This window comes from Sinohyriopsis cumingii, chromosome 13 (genome assembly GCF_028554795.1).
Source record: "Sinohyriopsis cumingii isolate HCF-2022 chromosome 13, ASM2855479v2, whole genome shotgun sequence".
Lineage (NCBI taxonomy): Eukaryota > Metazoa > Mollusca > Bivalvia > Unionida > Unionidae > Sinohyriopsis > Sinohyriopsis cumingii.
Genome location: NC_142973.1, coordinates 31183796 through 31201071, shown reverse-complemented (window position 1 = coordinate 31201071; position 17276 = coordinate 31183796). Strand labels below are relative to the sequence as shown.

General features: G+C 33.9%; 1 non-coding gene across 1 annotated transcript; it reads left to right on the top strand.

Annotated features, from left to right (window-relative positions):
* Positions 1–15437: 15437 nt before the first annotated feature.
* On the top strand, positions 15438–15510 carry Trnas-cga (transfer RNA serine (anticodon CGA)). Its single transcript has one exon. It is a non-coding gene; the product is annotated as a tRNA-Ser (tRNA).
* Positions 15511–17276: the final 1766 nt, after the last annotated feature.

Sequence of the window (17276 nt, the reverse complement as noted above, 5' to 3'; positions counted from 1 at the left end):
AACAGAATGTTTATTCAGTATTTGTTAATAAAATTATGTCCGGGTATGATTGCCTGTTTCGGACCCTCCCAAGGATGGTGTCTGTATTCTCTGACCTCAAAAATTACTTGACACCATCATCAGATGGCGCACTGTGTATGATAAATATCATTCAAGAGTGCTCTTAAAACTCACTTATTTCGACTGCAAGAACAAACTTAAAGACCTAATAATTTTCCTACCTTAAATATTTCAGCATGTTTTTTATATTTTCTAATTTCATGGTGATTGGTTTTTGTAATCATATCATTATATGTGTTTTTAATGATATCGTTGTTGTCTAATGTGTCAAGCGCTTAGAGCTTCTAAAGATTAGACGCTATACAAAGTTGTCATTATTATAATTATTATTATTGTTAGGCCTCCGGCCCATAATACATAATATGATAGAACAGAGTATCATACACAGTGCGCCATAAACAGTAGAGTAAAATTTATTTTTTTCGGTGTCGATATTGATATTTTAACAGGTCATCTCTTAGTTTATAACGTTTTGGAAACTTTGTAATAAGGCTTATTTTCTGATTGGTCATTAAATTTGTAAATTTATCTACTGCAAGGTTGATATAACACATTTCGTCGAGATATATCCGTCTTAAATTGATATAAAAAATAAATGTACAATACAAAATTCTACTCATCTTCTATACATTTGACATTTTCTTTGAAACGTAATTTTCAAACTCTTTGATCACTTTCAATTTTAGTGTGTATTCCTCTTTCGGACATTAAGTCATATTTAGAACATCGAAAAGATGCCAATGCTTAACCATTTATCAGTATCCAATAACGACTTGTATTGATTATAATAAAACTATTTTTAGAATCGCCTATTTTTCTTGGCCTGATAAATGGACATTGGCTGAACATAGTTATAAAAAACTGTTTCTGTCACGCATTTCTTGAGCTTGCCATGCCTAACCAAAACCACGAGAGAATAAAACATTTTTAACTTTAAGGGTCCATTAGCTTCTTCTGGTACCAGCCAGTTTATTTTAAACATGATATAACATTTGAAATGATATCCGCTAAACTGCATATGTATAATTTTTGTCCAGTAATTCACACATCTAAACATATAAGTTGTACTCAAAAGATTTTCGTCCACATTCACCAAGACGAACATAAGTATTATCAATAATTGGTATGCTAAGATGTCTTTTGCAAAATCTGTGTTGAATTGCTTCTGTTTCTGGTAAAGATTAATATCCCCATATTTCTGAAGGGTAACATAATATTCTTTTTTCCATAGTATCAAATATTTTAACTGCATCTTGTATATGTAACCTTCCAAATGTGTGTTGATACCTAAAAATTCTAGGTGTTGCTTTCAACGCTTGTAATGCCTACATGTTTTTTGCTTTAGTCCAGCTGACACTGCGACGTGGGGAGCGACCCCATGTATTTTGTAGAATGATGCTGTTTCATTAGGTTTCTATCTGTAATATCAACTCTCATAATTTCTCCGAAAGCTAGCATTTCGAAAGACAATTACTTTTGTTTCACTAGATTAATTTCCATTCCTGTTTCAACACAGAATTAATCTGCGGCATCAATGTGTTGTTGAAATAACCATACAGATTCAACCCAAATAGCCACATCTGCATACAATAATGCATAGATCGCTGGTATATTCCATGTGAAAAAATACCCCTAGTAGACTTAGTTCGTAAAAATCAATAAATAAACTGTCAAACCTATCTATCTATCTATCTATCTATATATATATATATATATATATATATATATATATATATATATATATATATATGTGTGTGTGTGTGTGTGTGTGTGTGTGTGTGTACTTCTGAAAAATTGCGTGTAAACTGAATATATTATCACAAGTACTGTTGTGTTTTCTAAAGCCAGCCCGAGTTCGTCTAATAGATTATCACTTCCTAACCATCCATACACTGTTTTTTTTTTTCAAAATAGATGCGAATATTTGCAGAGTGTCCTTATTAGAGAAATTATACAGTAAATGCTCGGGTCGTTCATATTCCCATTCTAAAATTTGCGACATATTGTAACGTGTCAAGGGTCAAGGTTAAATAAAATGCAATAGATGCACAGCTCACGCCTTTTTCAGTTACTAGATCTCTCCAGTGTATTGTAGTGTCATTGAATGGTGTGTTCACCACAAAAGTTCTTATTTAGATCATAAAAGCACAAAACAAAACAATTATAAATAGTCAACACAGTTTATTATATGACTTCCACGCTTGTATGTGTTTTCTCACAAAATTAAGTGCTCAGAGTGGTGAAATATATTATTTGCAAATATGACGAACAGATGTTTGATAAAACATGTTGTAATAACAACAATAGTTGCAGTGGTAGATTGCATGTAAAGATCAGCATAAATATTCAATTTGTCCCTATTCACAATATCTCTAACTCAGATAATCCCAAATCCCAAACTAATCTTACACAGATAAATAACTTAATATTCTCAATATGACGTACCGAAGAGGTAATGATTTTGTGCATTAAATCAAGGTTCGGAACCATCCCCGGGTTTGTGTTTTAGCAAAATGGTGAATATGGCAGAGGCACAGTCTGGAACCGGATGTTAATAGTGTATCGCGTTTGTTGGCTGAGGCACAGTTTGTCGTTTTGAGCGACACAGTCTGGAACTGGATTTCAATGGTGTGTCGCTTGAATTGAATGCGACACCGTGTCGTTTTGTAACAACAAAGTGTGTCGTTGTGTCGGGTATATTATTCGACATCTAAATGACACAACCAGTACAAAATGGATGGAAATTTGTGATTTCAAAATGATACATGAAATTGAGTAGGAAATTCGATAATGTCAATACTAAATTTCCATTGGATAGCAGACGGCTGTGTTGATGACGACACAGTTACCTGAGCGCCTCCTAGTGGAAAGCCGAGCGCCCAATACACACAGTAGTAGAAATGGCGCCCGATTTCAAACTACAAAAATAGCAATTATTTCAAAAATAAATTATACAAAGATTCAACATTGATGATGAACAGTTTCATCACAATCGTGACGAAAAATTATGAACTTACATGCGTATTACCTTAGTCCTGGAGAAAAATGGATACAATTGCCTATTTCTCTCTCAAAATAGAAGGTAAGTGATAACAGTTTACAGTCCTATCATGTACACACTGAGCTTCAAAAATCTTTACCCTGATGATAATATTTAAACAAATAATTTTTATATGATTTACAAATTGTATCAAATTACTTTTCTTTTGTGCAAGGGTCATATATCAAACACTGTTACTATTATTTGCATTGGTAACAGAAGTACAACTTTCCAACATGAAGGGAATGTTAACAATAAAATGAGATTATACACTATCTCAAGCATTAATGATATATGCAAATACACTTTATAAGAATATAACTTGACAGGTAGTCAGGATTGTTTCACTATAATACTTTTTGATCACTCCTTTTGGAAATTCCTACGTTTCAAAGATCTTATCAAAGAGAAATGTACGTGTGTGTGTACGCGTGTGTGTGTGTGTGTGTGTGTGTGTGTTTGGGATTTTCAACGTAGCTTTAACAATGTTTCAGTCATATCGCTAATAGGTCTGTAGTGTGACAGTTTATAGTGATGTCTAGCACTGGGGCATATTGCCGCAGACATGTAGCATGATGTCCCACCCAGTCACATTACCCTGGCACCAGGCCAACCAGTCCTGACACTAACCTCTTAATGCTGAGAGCCAAGCGAGGCAGATGCTAGTATAATTTATAAACGTCTTTGGTATGACTTGGCCGGGATCTATTAAATAGGACAGAAGAAATAAGTCAATGCAAAATAAAGTTAACTGATATCTAATGTCCGTAATCTTCTCGGGACCTGAAATCCTCTTTTCAAAGAGTGATTTGTAATTGGTTTACTCAATTGGAAATTGTCACTCTCATTTCTTGAAGTACACTCCTCCTCATTCTTGTTTTCATCTCTGTTTGTCATTAAAAAGGAACGGAAATAATCAAAGCAGTCATTCTTTGTTACTTTCGATTCGTTTACATCTATCCTGTTATAGTATTTTCCATTTAACCCTTGCCAGAATTGTTGGGGTCATTTCTTCATTGTACAAATTCTAAAAAAATCGTATTTTCTGTTGCCATGTGACCTAGAAGAATGGGTAGAAAATGAATTAACATACAGTGCATTATAAAACAAATTATGAGCGTTCTGTTAATTACACGACTGTGACTTGAACACCAGCAACAAAGCCAAATGTGATCATTATTTGGAATACAATTACAGCGGAGAATTCAGAATGAACCTAGATCTTTTCAAGCCGATTTGTTTTTAAAGAGTAGATGAATCCATTCGCATTTTCAACGTGTATATGATACATGTTTGATATTTGTTTCTCCTGGTTTAAAAGTGAAGATTCTACTATTATCTGTGAATGTGAAAGAGAGTTTCTCAATTCGCCATTGTAGAAGGTCTCTACACGTGCAAAACGCCATTATGTAAAATACGTCACTTCGCCATTACAGAAAATCTGTACATCTGCAATAAACTGTTATAGAAAGTATGTATATGAACAATTAGCAGTTATAGAAATCATCTGCATGAACAATTCGCCGCTTTAGAGAGTCTCTGCATAATCAAGTTTCCAACATATAAGGTCTGTATATAAGCAACTAGCTATTGTATAATATATGTACATAAGCAACTAGCTATTGCATAATATATGTACATAAGCAACTAGATACTGTAGAAAGTCTTACATTATCAGCAATTTGCTATTATAAAAAGTCTGCATTTGAGCAATATGCAAATACAGAATGCATCCACATGAGCCAATCGCAGAAAAACAAGTCTCTGCATGAACAAGTTGCAAATATAGAATGTTTCCACGTGATCAATTCGCAAAAAAGAGAAAATCTACAAATTAACAATTCGCAAAATCCCAAAGTCTCGATATGTAAACCTAAAATTGATTGCCCGCCCAATATTGAAACCGATGTAAACGTTTCATAAAATTTAGGATAACATGTCACCAAATTTCATAGTGGTTATTTCAACTCATTATGCGGTAAGTTTTATAGTTATGATCTGTTGCCTCACATATATCGTGTACGCTGGTTGGATGAGCCAAGTATTAGGTTTTTAGTTTTCTTACCTTGTAGAAGAATCATGTCTTGAAACATTTACAGTATGTACAAGACTGATGTGGGTAAACGAAAAGACTCGTATGTCGACCCTCATTGAAACAACAGTGTTCAATATGATTGAAAACTGTGCGAGCATAGAACCGAGAATTATATATACTGGAACTCCGGATTGGCATCGACACTGATTTTTAACAAACAGAGTGTTCAGTTAGTTTCGTATCAACAGACAATCCGACATTACATTGTTACTTTCGATAAGGGCTGCAAGCTTTGCACACAGATTTGAACATTGAATATAGCATTATAACACGTCTCATGGAAACATACGCTTACGGACATTATTAATGTCAAGTCGGAGAGAAATAAACATGGAAAATATGGTTATGTACATTTGATTTAATTTATATTTGACTTAATTTAATTGTTTGTTGTTAGTTTTTCAACAAACAAAAAATTATATTAAAAATTATAGTAATGTAATTTTGTTTACTGGAATTTGACATTTACCAGAAATTAGTTTGACCTCACCGTTTAGTCGCAAACAACTAATGTTGACCTAGTTCCTGATCTTCGTTCTAAATTTGTAACAGTTCGAGTAAACAACTTCTTTTTTATTTATTCTTAATATGAAATTTATTGGGAGGTATCGAGGCTCACTGGCACGACGTGACTTTAGACGTAAACAGTTTATATGACGTTCTAAAATTTCTGGTTTTACCGGAGGGTTGACCCTCATCCGGGCATCTATTTTGCGCAGTAATGAGGTTTTATAATGATGTTTAGAGAAATAATCTCAGTTTGGCGTCTTACCTTGGACACTGAAAAGTGTTTGTTGTGACCAGTTGAGTTAGTTGAAATTTCATTTTAGGGAACTATTAATTCTATTTCCTGGAAATATTTGAGTGTTCATACAGAATTCTTGGACAAAGACGTTTCTGGAAATTTTATTCGGAAATTCAAACACTTGAATATTTGCTGTTGTTCAACGAAGAAATCTAGACACATCTATACCATACAGGTTAAAATATATGTCATCTCCTTCCATTTTGGAGTTTCGTCGGGACTCAAACTCAAATTCTTTGGATTATTTTATTACTAGGACTAATAATTATAACTCTTTGATTATTCTCGGATTATTTTTGGATTTGATTCTTAAAACCGCAAGTTCTTTTCATTATTTTCACATTGTTTTCCCAAGGAAATAAATTACTTTTTAAATTTTACAAAGCTTGATGTCTTCACTTTTTCTTTGTTACTGTTAATGAGAGCCTAAACACGTAACAAAAGAAATTGGGTTGCTCGTCCCGGATATTTGAATTTTGGCTAAAATATTTGAGAAAACTTTGTTCTTTCAAATTTGAATTCCTATAGTTTTTGAAATCTTGTTTTAAAAAAACAAGTAATCTTTCACAATTTTGAAATTCTTATTGAAATCAGCAAGCTTTATCTAAAATGTCATCAAAAATGGAAATCTTTATTACAAATCCTACCCAGGAACAATTAGATTTGTCTAAAAAGATGAACTGATTCAACTTGCTAGAAAATATGATCTTTCTGAGGCAAACGCTTCGTTAACGAAGCAAGAAATAAAACAAATTGGTCCATTATTTGGTAGAAAAGAATGTTTTGGATACAAGTTGTTTAAATTCAATGAGTAAGTTTTGATCAGACTCTGACATAAAGGTAAAGGAATTAAAATACAAGATGGAATTGGAGTTTAGGAAGCTTGAACTTCAGAAAGATAAAGAAGAAAAATGCAGTTGCAGTTGCAATTGGAGAAAGATAAAGAACAAATAAAATTGGAAAAAGAGAAAAAGCAAATGCATTTGCAATCGGAAGAAAGGGAAAGAAAGACAAATGCAGTTACAAAAAGAAAATACACATATAAAGAAAGAGCAAATGCATTTACAATCAGAGAAAGAGAAAGAGCAAATGCATTTACATTTGAAGACAGAGAAGCAAGAGAGGGAATATCAATGTAGAATTTTTAAAAATGGAGCTGGCGAGTAAAAAGCACATTTCCACTTCAAATACAAATATAAGTTTTGATGTTTCAAACAATATTATATTAGTGCCTCCTTTAAGAGAAGGACAAGTAGACAAATATTTTACTCGTTTTGAAAAGTTGCTAAAAATTTGAAACGGCCAAGGGAGCATAGGACTCGATTATTACAATGTGTACTTATTGGTAAAGCAAGTGATATTTACCATTCACTGACAGTTCACCAAAGTGGTGACTCTGATGTGGTTAAGGAATGCATCTTAAGGGGTTATGACGAGCATAATCTTGAAACCTTAAAAAATGCTGCTTGTGGTGCTGATTGTTACGTATATCTGATTTAATTCATGTTTATTTTTAATTTAATTGTTTGTCAGCTTTAAAAAATTTATTCTATTATAATGTAAATTTATTCACTATAGATGATACTTTTTCAGAAAATTGTTTGACCTTGACTGTTAGTTTAAAAACACCAGGTGTTGATCTAAATTCTGACCTTGATTCAAAATTAGTAAACAAAATTATAGTTTATTTTAAAAGGATTAGTTGTTTCCAAGGTCATCATTGGGTTACATATAAGATTTATACAGCTTTTTTATTTTTTTTTATTTCTTAGAGAAAATTATTGGTCTGATCAAGGCCATATTCTGTGTACGTAATATAAACATGATCACGTGACCTCCCCCTTCTGATTTCGCAAATTGGAGGAATTTCGAAACTGCGTCTTATGATACAATATAACCTTTGTTTTGAGAGAGACTTCTCAGTTTTCGGGCTTTTACACTTGGTATCAAGTTGTTTTCTTTGTTGCTGCCAGATTTTGAATTAATTATCTTCAGATCATTTGGATTTCAAAAGGATTAATTCATTATTCTCTCTATATATTTGAAGAGTGGTGACACAGATTTTAGAAAGACATTGTTTACAAGTTTAACTTGGATTAAAATATTTCGGAAGACATTGGTTTTTTTAGATTTGAATGACCCTAGTTTCTAAAATGTTTAGTGAGATCGACAAGCTTTTTCTAAAATGGCATCAAAAGTAGAAATCTTTCTTTAAAATCCTACCCAAGAACAATTAGATCTTTTCAAAAAAGATGATGTCATTCAACTTGCCCGAAAATACGATATTTCTGAAGTAAAAGCTTCCTTAACGAAACAGGAAATAAGATATATATTTATTCAGTATTTGGTAGGAAAAAAAATGTTTTGGATTAAAGTGCTTTGGTTTTAGTCAGGACGTCTGTATCAGACTCTCATACAAAAATGGAGTAATTAGAATCAAAATACAATATGGAATTGGAGTTTAAAAATCTGGATCTTCAGAAAGAAGAAAGAGAAAAACAAATGCAGTTACAGTTGGAGAAAGAGAAAGAACAAATGAAATTGGAGAAAGAGAAAGAACAAATGAAATTTGAGAAACAAAAAGAACAAGTGTTATTACAAGAAAAATAGATGCAGTTACAATATGAGAAAAAGGGAGAGAGAGACACAGGAAAGAAAGAACGAAAAAAAAATGCATTTACAAGCGGAAGAAAGATAAGAAGAAAGACAAATGCAATTACAAAACAAACAGATGGAAATACAGTTACAAGAAAAACAAGTAGATAGGGAGAGAGAGAAGGAAGAAAAGGAATATCAATGTAAAATGAAAGAAATGGAACTTGCAACTGAAAAACACAATCATGCTTCAAATTCAAATTTAAGTTTTGATCTTGCAAAGAATATTATGTTAGTGCCCACTTTCAGAGAAAGAGAAGTGGACAAATATTTTATTCGTGTTGAAAAGGTTGCTGAAAATTTGAAATGGCCAAGGGAGCATTGGACCCAGTTATTACAATGTGTACTCACTAGTAATGGCTAGTGATATTTATAATTCACTGTCAGTTCAGCAAAGTGGTGACTATGATGTGGTTAAAGAATGCATCCTAAAGGGGTTATGAGTTAGACCCTGAAGCATATCGGCAAAAAATCAGAAACTATAGAAAAGAAGTTGGATAAACTATGTCGAATTTGCTAGAGAAAAAGAGAAGTTATTTGATAGATGGGGCTTAGCCAAGAAAGTTGAACGAGATTATGAAAGTCTCAAACAACTTGTATTACTTCAAGATTTCAAAAACTGTGTCCATAGTGACATTAAGTCTTATCTTGATGAGCATCAGATTGAAAACCTGGAAAATGCTGCTCGTGCTGCTGATGAGTATTCTTTAACTCATAAAATTCCTTTGTAAATAAGACTTCTACACAACAGTCTTTTGGCAAAAAGATATTTCAGCCTAATACAAGCCCTTCTAAAACTCAAACTGGCACAAATTCTAAACATCAAACTTCGGAGACTCTTGATTCAAGATCCATGTCTCTTCCTTTACGCACCTATTGCAAAAATAAAGGACACGTTATTTTTGATTGCTACAAATTGACAAATAGGCATCAGAATCAAGACAGACCTATTCCAAATGCTGTTATTACTATGAGGTCAAGGTGATGGTCATGGATTAAAAGCACAATATTTGTTGGGTCTAACAAACCCCAGTCTGATTTGATTATGGAGAATTATGAACCATTCATATCGAATGTTCTATATCACTCTTGGGTGATTAGGCAATCCTATCCATGTTATAACTGTAAGGGACACAGGAGCTTCGCAGAGTCTTTTATTGTCTGGTATTTTGGCTTTTTCTGAGAAGTCTTCTTCTAATGAGAATGTTGCTTTTCAGGGAGTAGAGTGCGGCTTTGTTGATGTTCCTCTCCATTGTGTAAATGTGTGATCAGACTTAATTTCAGGACCCGGGACAGTCGGAATGGTCTCTGTTTTACCCGTTGAGGGCATTCATTTATTACTAGGCAACGACCTAGCTGGAAACAAGGTTGTAATTAATCCAGTTCTAACTGACAAGCATTTTTCGGATCACAAAGTCGCTCCAATTGAAAAAGAATTCCCTGATGTATTTACGGCTTGTGCAGTTACCAGAGCTATGACAAAGAAAACCATTGAGAACGATGTTGATAAGGAACGTATTCCTTTAGCTGACACATATATTGGTCAGAGGTGCATTTATTGTCTGACAGAATTAAAATGGAGAGAACGTTTGAGTTTTGTAATAGTTGAGTTCTGTTTCTCTTGCTCATTCTTCAAATTTTTCTTCAAGTTAGATATTACGGCCCTTACAACGTTAAGAAGAAAATGAATGAGTTCAATTATAATATTAGTACTCTCGGGATCTAAATAAATTATAAGAGTACCAGTATATTGAAAGAGATATCCAGGTTAAACATGCAATTAATTTAGTTGTACCTGTCCCACTCAGTGAAGAACTAAGTGAAGGCATATCATCAGATTCTTCTGATTTTGGAGTGAAACATCTTCGGAATTTAGACATTAGGAAAGATCTGGAACAGAAACTTTCGTATTTGCAATACAAGAAAGAAATGAACTTAAACAGTTATTCTTTGAATATGAGCACTTTTTTCCAGATGTTCCTACAAGAACAAACAAAATTTTCCATGACGTTGAAATTGTAAATTTCAATCCTGTCAAACAATATCCGTACAGGATGAACCCTCTCAAAAAAGAATACTTGAAAAAAGAAATTCAATATTTACTGGAGAATGATTTCATAGAGCCAAGTAAATGTGACCAGATATAACTTTCCGAATGTGCACTGATTATAGGAAGGTGAACAAGGTGACAAAGACAAATTCATTTCTATTATCAATAATCGATGATGATAAAAGATCTGCAATGTCAAATATGTCACCAAATTTGACATTCTAAAAGGATTTGGGCAAATTCCAGTAACGGAAAGAGCAAAGAAAATTTCGGCATTCGTGACTCCAGATGAACTTTATCAATATAAAGTAATGCCGTTTGGGATTAAAGGATCGGCAAGTACTTTTCAACGTCTCGTGAATATGATCACTTCTGGTCTAGACAATTGTGATGCTGACATAGATGATGTCATCATCTACAACGACACCTGGAAAGAACATTTAGCGACAATTCGGAAATTCTTTGACAGATTCAGATATGCGAGTTTTACAATTTATTCATGCAAGATAGAGTTTTGCCGCGCTAGTGTAACTTTTCTAGAACATATTGTGGGACATGGACAAGTTAAATCAATAGATGCTAAGGTCAAGGCTATCTATGAATTCCCTGTGTCTGTGAATAAAAAGCAACTGATGCGATTTTTATGTATGGCTGGATGCTGTCGAAATTGTTTTTCCAATTTTTCAATAATTGCTGAACCCCTGAACAATTATTGAGTGAGAAAAACAAGTTCGTTTGCACTGAAAAACGTTAGTAGACTTTTGACAAATTAAAAGCCATACTTAAAAGTGCGCTAGTTCTTCCAGCTCCAAATTTCAGCCAATCATTTCAACTGTCTGTTGATGCAAGTGATGTTGGGGTTGGAGCAATTTTGATTCAAGAAGATGAAAATTATTTTGATCATACACTGTGCTATTTCTATAAAAATAAAAAAATAAAAAATAAGCACCAAAGAAATTATTAAACAATCGAGAAGGAATGTTTGGCTTTGATATTGGCATTGCAACAGTTTGAAGTTTTTATTAGTTCAGCTCTTTCTTCGATTATTGTGTTTAGTGATCACAACCCCCTTACTTTCATCGGCAAACTGAAAAATAAAAATCAAAGACTACTAAGGTACAGTTCGTTGTTCCAGGTATATAATAATGACCTTAGGCATATCTTTGGAAAAGATCATTCAATAGCATATACGCTTTCCCGTGTATAACAATGTATTATTTAATGTACACTGTGTATAATTCATAAGAGTTCTTCTTATGTTTGTTTAACCTCATGTATAAATCTTTCTTTTTTACGGGGGAAATGTATATTTGATTTAATTTATATTTGATTTAATTTAATTGTTTGTTTGTTAGCTTTAAAATTATTTTTTTATTTTCTATTACATGTTATATATAGTAATGTAATTTTGTTTACTGGAATTTGACATTTTCCAGAAAATAGTTTGACCTGACCGTAAATACCTAATGCTGACGTAATGCCTGATCTTGATTCAAAATTAGCAACAATTCAAGTAAACAACTTCTTTATTTTATTTATTCTTAATGTGTGATTGATATGATGGAATCGATACTGACCGGGGCTAAGTGACTTTAGACGTAAGTAGCTTCTACGGTGTTCTAGATATTCTGGTTTTACCGGAGAGTTGACCCTCATCCGAGCATCTGTTTTGCTCAATAATCAGGTTTTATACCGATGTTTAGAGATATAATCTCAGTTGGGAGTTTTACCTTTTACACGGAAAGGTCTTTTGTTGTGATCAGTTGAATTGAAATTTCATTTTATGGAATTATTAACTCTTTTTCCTGGAAATATTTGAGTGCTCGTACAGAATTCCTGGACAAAGACATTTCTTCAAATTTTATTCAGAAATTCAAACACCGGAATATTATCTTCTGTGATATAAAAAAAGAACTGTAGACACATCAGTCTTGTAAAGGTTACAGTATACGTCATCGCCTTCTATTTTGGAGCTCCCTCGGGACTCGAACTCAAATTCGTTAGAACATTTTATTACTACGACTAATAATTTATAACTCTTTGATTCTCGGATTATTTTTGGATTTGATTCTTAAACCGTAAGTTCTTTTTATTATTTTTACATTGTTTTCCCATCGAAATAAATTGTTAAATTTTACAAAGCTTCTTGTCTTCACTTTTTCTTTATTACTGTTTATGAGAGTCTAAATAAATACGTATCTATATATATATATATATATATATATATATATATATATATCTGTGTGTGTGTGTTCCTTGTATTTTAATATAGCCACGAAAAATGGAGATACAGCATTGTCGTTTGACAGTTGATCTCATTTTTCAATCAGCATCTCACCATTAAAGACAAATAAATATTTAAAAAATCGTATTCCGTATACCAAAAGTATGTCCTTACTTGTGCTCCTGTTCTTTTCCTCTGCTGAGTACAGCTGTTAAGGAAGATGGACAAATGTATGGTGGTATTCAAAATAACACAACAGGGGTATGTTGTATGATCATTGTGTTGTATTCTACTGTGTACAGGGACCTGTTGTATGCTCATGGCGTATTATTCTACTTTGTACAGGGATCTGTTGTATGCTCATGGTGTTAACATTCTACTGTTTACAGGGATTTGTTCTATACTCAACGTGTTAATATTATGTTGTGTACGGAGATCTGTTGTATTCTCACGGTGCTAATATTCTATTGTGTAAAGGGATCTGTTGTATGCTCTGTGTACAGGGATCTGTTGTGTGCTCCTGGTGTAATATTATATTGTGTACAGGGATATGTTTTATGCTCATTGTGTAATATTCAACTGTGTACAGGGATCTGTTGTATGCTCATGGTTTAATATTTTATTGTGTACAGGGATCTGTTGTATTCTCATGGTGCTAATATTCTATTGTGTACGGGGATCTATTGTATGCTCATGATTTAATATTATATTGTGCACAGTTATATGTTGTATTCTCATGGTGTTAATATTCTTTTGTGTACGGGGATATGTTGTATTTTCATGGCATTAATATTCTATTGTGTACGGGGATCAATTGTATGCTCATGGTTTAATATTATATTGTGTACAGCGATATGCTGTATGCGCATGGTATAATATTCAACTATGTACAGTTACTAAGATGGGACAGAAGTCTGTTAGCCTTCGGCGTATCTTGAATGGGGCTATATCTTTTATTCATGTTCTACTGTGTACTGTCGTTGGAGAAGGACACAGCTTTGCGGGGCATTAGCATACAACGACTAAGGTACTGTCTTTTGTACTTTTTTATTATTTTAATGTGTTCAGCCTTTGGAGATAAGGAAAAAATCCGAGGGTCTTTAGAGTACCAAAACTGGGGTTCTACCTAGTGTCACTTTTATATTACTCTACCGAGTACAGCCGTGGGAAAAAGATACACAACTCTGCAAGCCTTTAGCGTCCCAAGACTGGGACATATCTTGTGCTCCTATTCTGTTTCCGTTCTGAGTGGAGCCGTTAAGGAGGACAAATCGTTGTATATCTATATTTCATTATCACATATGTTACCTCCACGATATCAAAGTCTCGGTCACGTTTACCGAGTAGAGTACTCTTTGGTTTGCCACCTTTACTCAGACCTTTCCGGGCGTGCATCAAGGGATGCTATCACACTTCAATTATGGAAGCCGACACCAAACTTTAACGCAAAGTTATTACTCGCTGAAACATGAAGTGTTCATTGATAGCGTGTATTGTGGAAGTAAAAAGTGTCAGTAGGCTTTTAATTACACCCTATGAAGATCAAACCCAGTTTCGACGTGATTCAACGCTATTGCATTTTATATGTTCATACGACAGTAGATTTTGGATCTATTAAAGGCTCAAAGTATAAGTGTCGTAAATTACAGCAAATACCACTACCAGAAACAATTAACAAAGTTGATGCTTATACAACTGCCTCAAGATATACTGAGTGCGATGGAGTAGCGTTCTACTCCGGATAAGGCAATGTTACTGACCACGGCTATGCATTTTTATTTGCAGCAAATGCGCAGTTGATTTGCTAAGGGAAGATACTGGTGTTTTGGTTGAATGCAAGATTCTAAACCTTGACTGTCCTATTTTATCAACTGTTCCTAACGTTTTTGATATTACATGGTTACACCTTTACAGTTTGCTCATGCGTCTGAAAATTGTACAATCGCCAACATGATTCAAGTGATTATTCGATACAAAGCAAAATGTAGCATCATGAACGACACAGCATGTACAGACATTATAATCAACTCTTAGTATGAATTAACGGCTCACTACGATAATTATTTCACACATTTTGACATTAGATCTGTTGTAGGCCTATTTTCGCTGACACTTCGTTCATAATGACATGTGAATCAAACTTTCTTAGATGTGTATTTCCCGTCTACTTATGGTAACATGACTTCTTTTATACTTTAACTATACTGTGTTATTTTCAGTAAAGTTCGACTACCTCTTGATAGAATACTTAAGGTTGCAGTCCGCATCAGCAATAACAGTTTAATAATCAAATACTAAACTCAAACATGACACCAATATTCCTATTACGCGGCTGAAATAATATTGTTAAATAAGACATTGAAATATTGTGGTAGATACATAAAAAGGTATCTATTTATTATCGTAACGCTGAATTTTGTCGATGCACATTAATTACTGCTGTTGCAACGACAGTGCATACTATACTGCAAAGGAAAACAATAAAATTTTACTATCGCAGTGGAGACCGATCCGGTGGCCTAGTGGTTAGAGCATCCGCCTCGAATGCGGGAGGTCGTGGGTTCGATCCCCGGCCGAGTCATACCAAAGACTTACAAAAATGATACTAACAGCTGCCTCGCTTGGCGCTCAGCATTAAGAGGTTAGTGTTAGGACTGGTCGGCCTGGTGTCAGGATAATGTGACTGGGTGGGACATCATGCTACGTGTTTGCGGCATGATGCCCCAGTGCTAGACATCACTATAAACTGCCACACTGCAGACATCGTAGCGATATAACTGAAACATTGTTAAAGCTACGTTAAAAATCCAAATCACAAATCACAAACTATCGCAGTGGAACTTTTAACATTGGTGTTGCCTGACTATCAATACATGCCGTCTATAGTACCTACCTATCTACCCATCCATACAATGATTACTCGTTAGTTATTTCATACTCTAACTGACGTAATCATGCTGTCATTCTGAATTGTCTAGCTTTTGTGATTGTGTAAGATTTTACATTTTTTGCATATAGTCACATTTTTACAACAATCGTCCGATGTCATGATAACTTATATTTTTATATTCTAGAACCATGTCAATAGTTGGACGCAAATAAAGAGCATACTTAAATTGAATTTTTTCGGGTGGTCTGGTAAAATTAGATTTTAGAAACAAAGATAATGTAAAGTCCCCCATTTCAGACATAAATCAAGTATCTACAAACTCAACCTTTTTCCTGAGTAACTGAAAATGGAGAATTTGAATATGGAGCAATTGAACATGGAGCAATTGAACATGATCATGAAACGTGTTTTCGAGGACGGTGTAAATAATAGAATTGAAACATCTGAGAAAAAGACAAAGAGAGGTAGTGTTCATTGTCACCGATTCTTCCAAATCACAAAGTATATGAGATTGATTGGGTATCACAAAGATTTTATAAAATTGTTGAAAGTTTCTCTCTTTGGTGTTAAACACATTCTCAGTTCTGTCATTTTAATGTGATTGGATTCGGCTACGTAAAACTGGGAGCAAATGTTCCGAAACTTGCACTTTAAAACAAAGTAAAATTTGCAACCCAATTTTCATTACTCATCAAATAAGTTATTTAATGAAACCATACAGCTTCATGTCGGGGAATTATTCATTAACACCATCATAAATTAAAAACCGTTCCTCAGATTGTCGAGTTTTATGACAACGATTTTCATCGGATAAACTATACCAGAGTATGTTCAAATTTAAAAAGGGTCACTAGGACGGAGACTGGTCAGTACTGAAAAAGGGTCACCAGGACGGAGACTGGTCAGTACTGAACAGAATAATATGCTTTCATTGTCCACTCTGTTTAAAGTTTTGACGTTATATTACTGTTTCGCTTATTTACATGTTTTATCATTACATTTTACAAGCTTGGAAAAATTTCCTCATGACTTATTGCTGACCAGATCCATGTGGTGTTGTTATTTCACTGCTTTAAGTATTTTAATGAAAGTACTACAGCAAAGAATATTTCTTTCTTCATCCAAATCAAACTATGCCGTCATTGACGCATCTCTTCATACGCATTGTCTGTTCAAAGGCATCATATATCTTATCATTTTCCAAGTCAGTCAATTAATTAGCGACTTTATCCAGTTTAAAGCAACAGAGGCGATGTTATACCTAATACAAAAAGACCATAAAAAATGCATTTGAAACAGATCGCATGCCAGTCACGCTAGCGAAGCACACACGGTTGTTGTTTCTGATCTCCATCAAAGATGGGTGGTTGTCGTTTCTGATCTCCATCAAAGATGGGTGGTTGTTGTTTCTGATCTCCATCAAAGATGGGTGTACAGACTTTGAGACAACACTACCA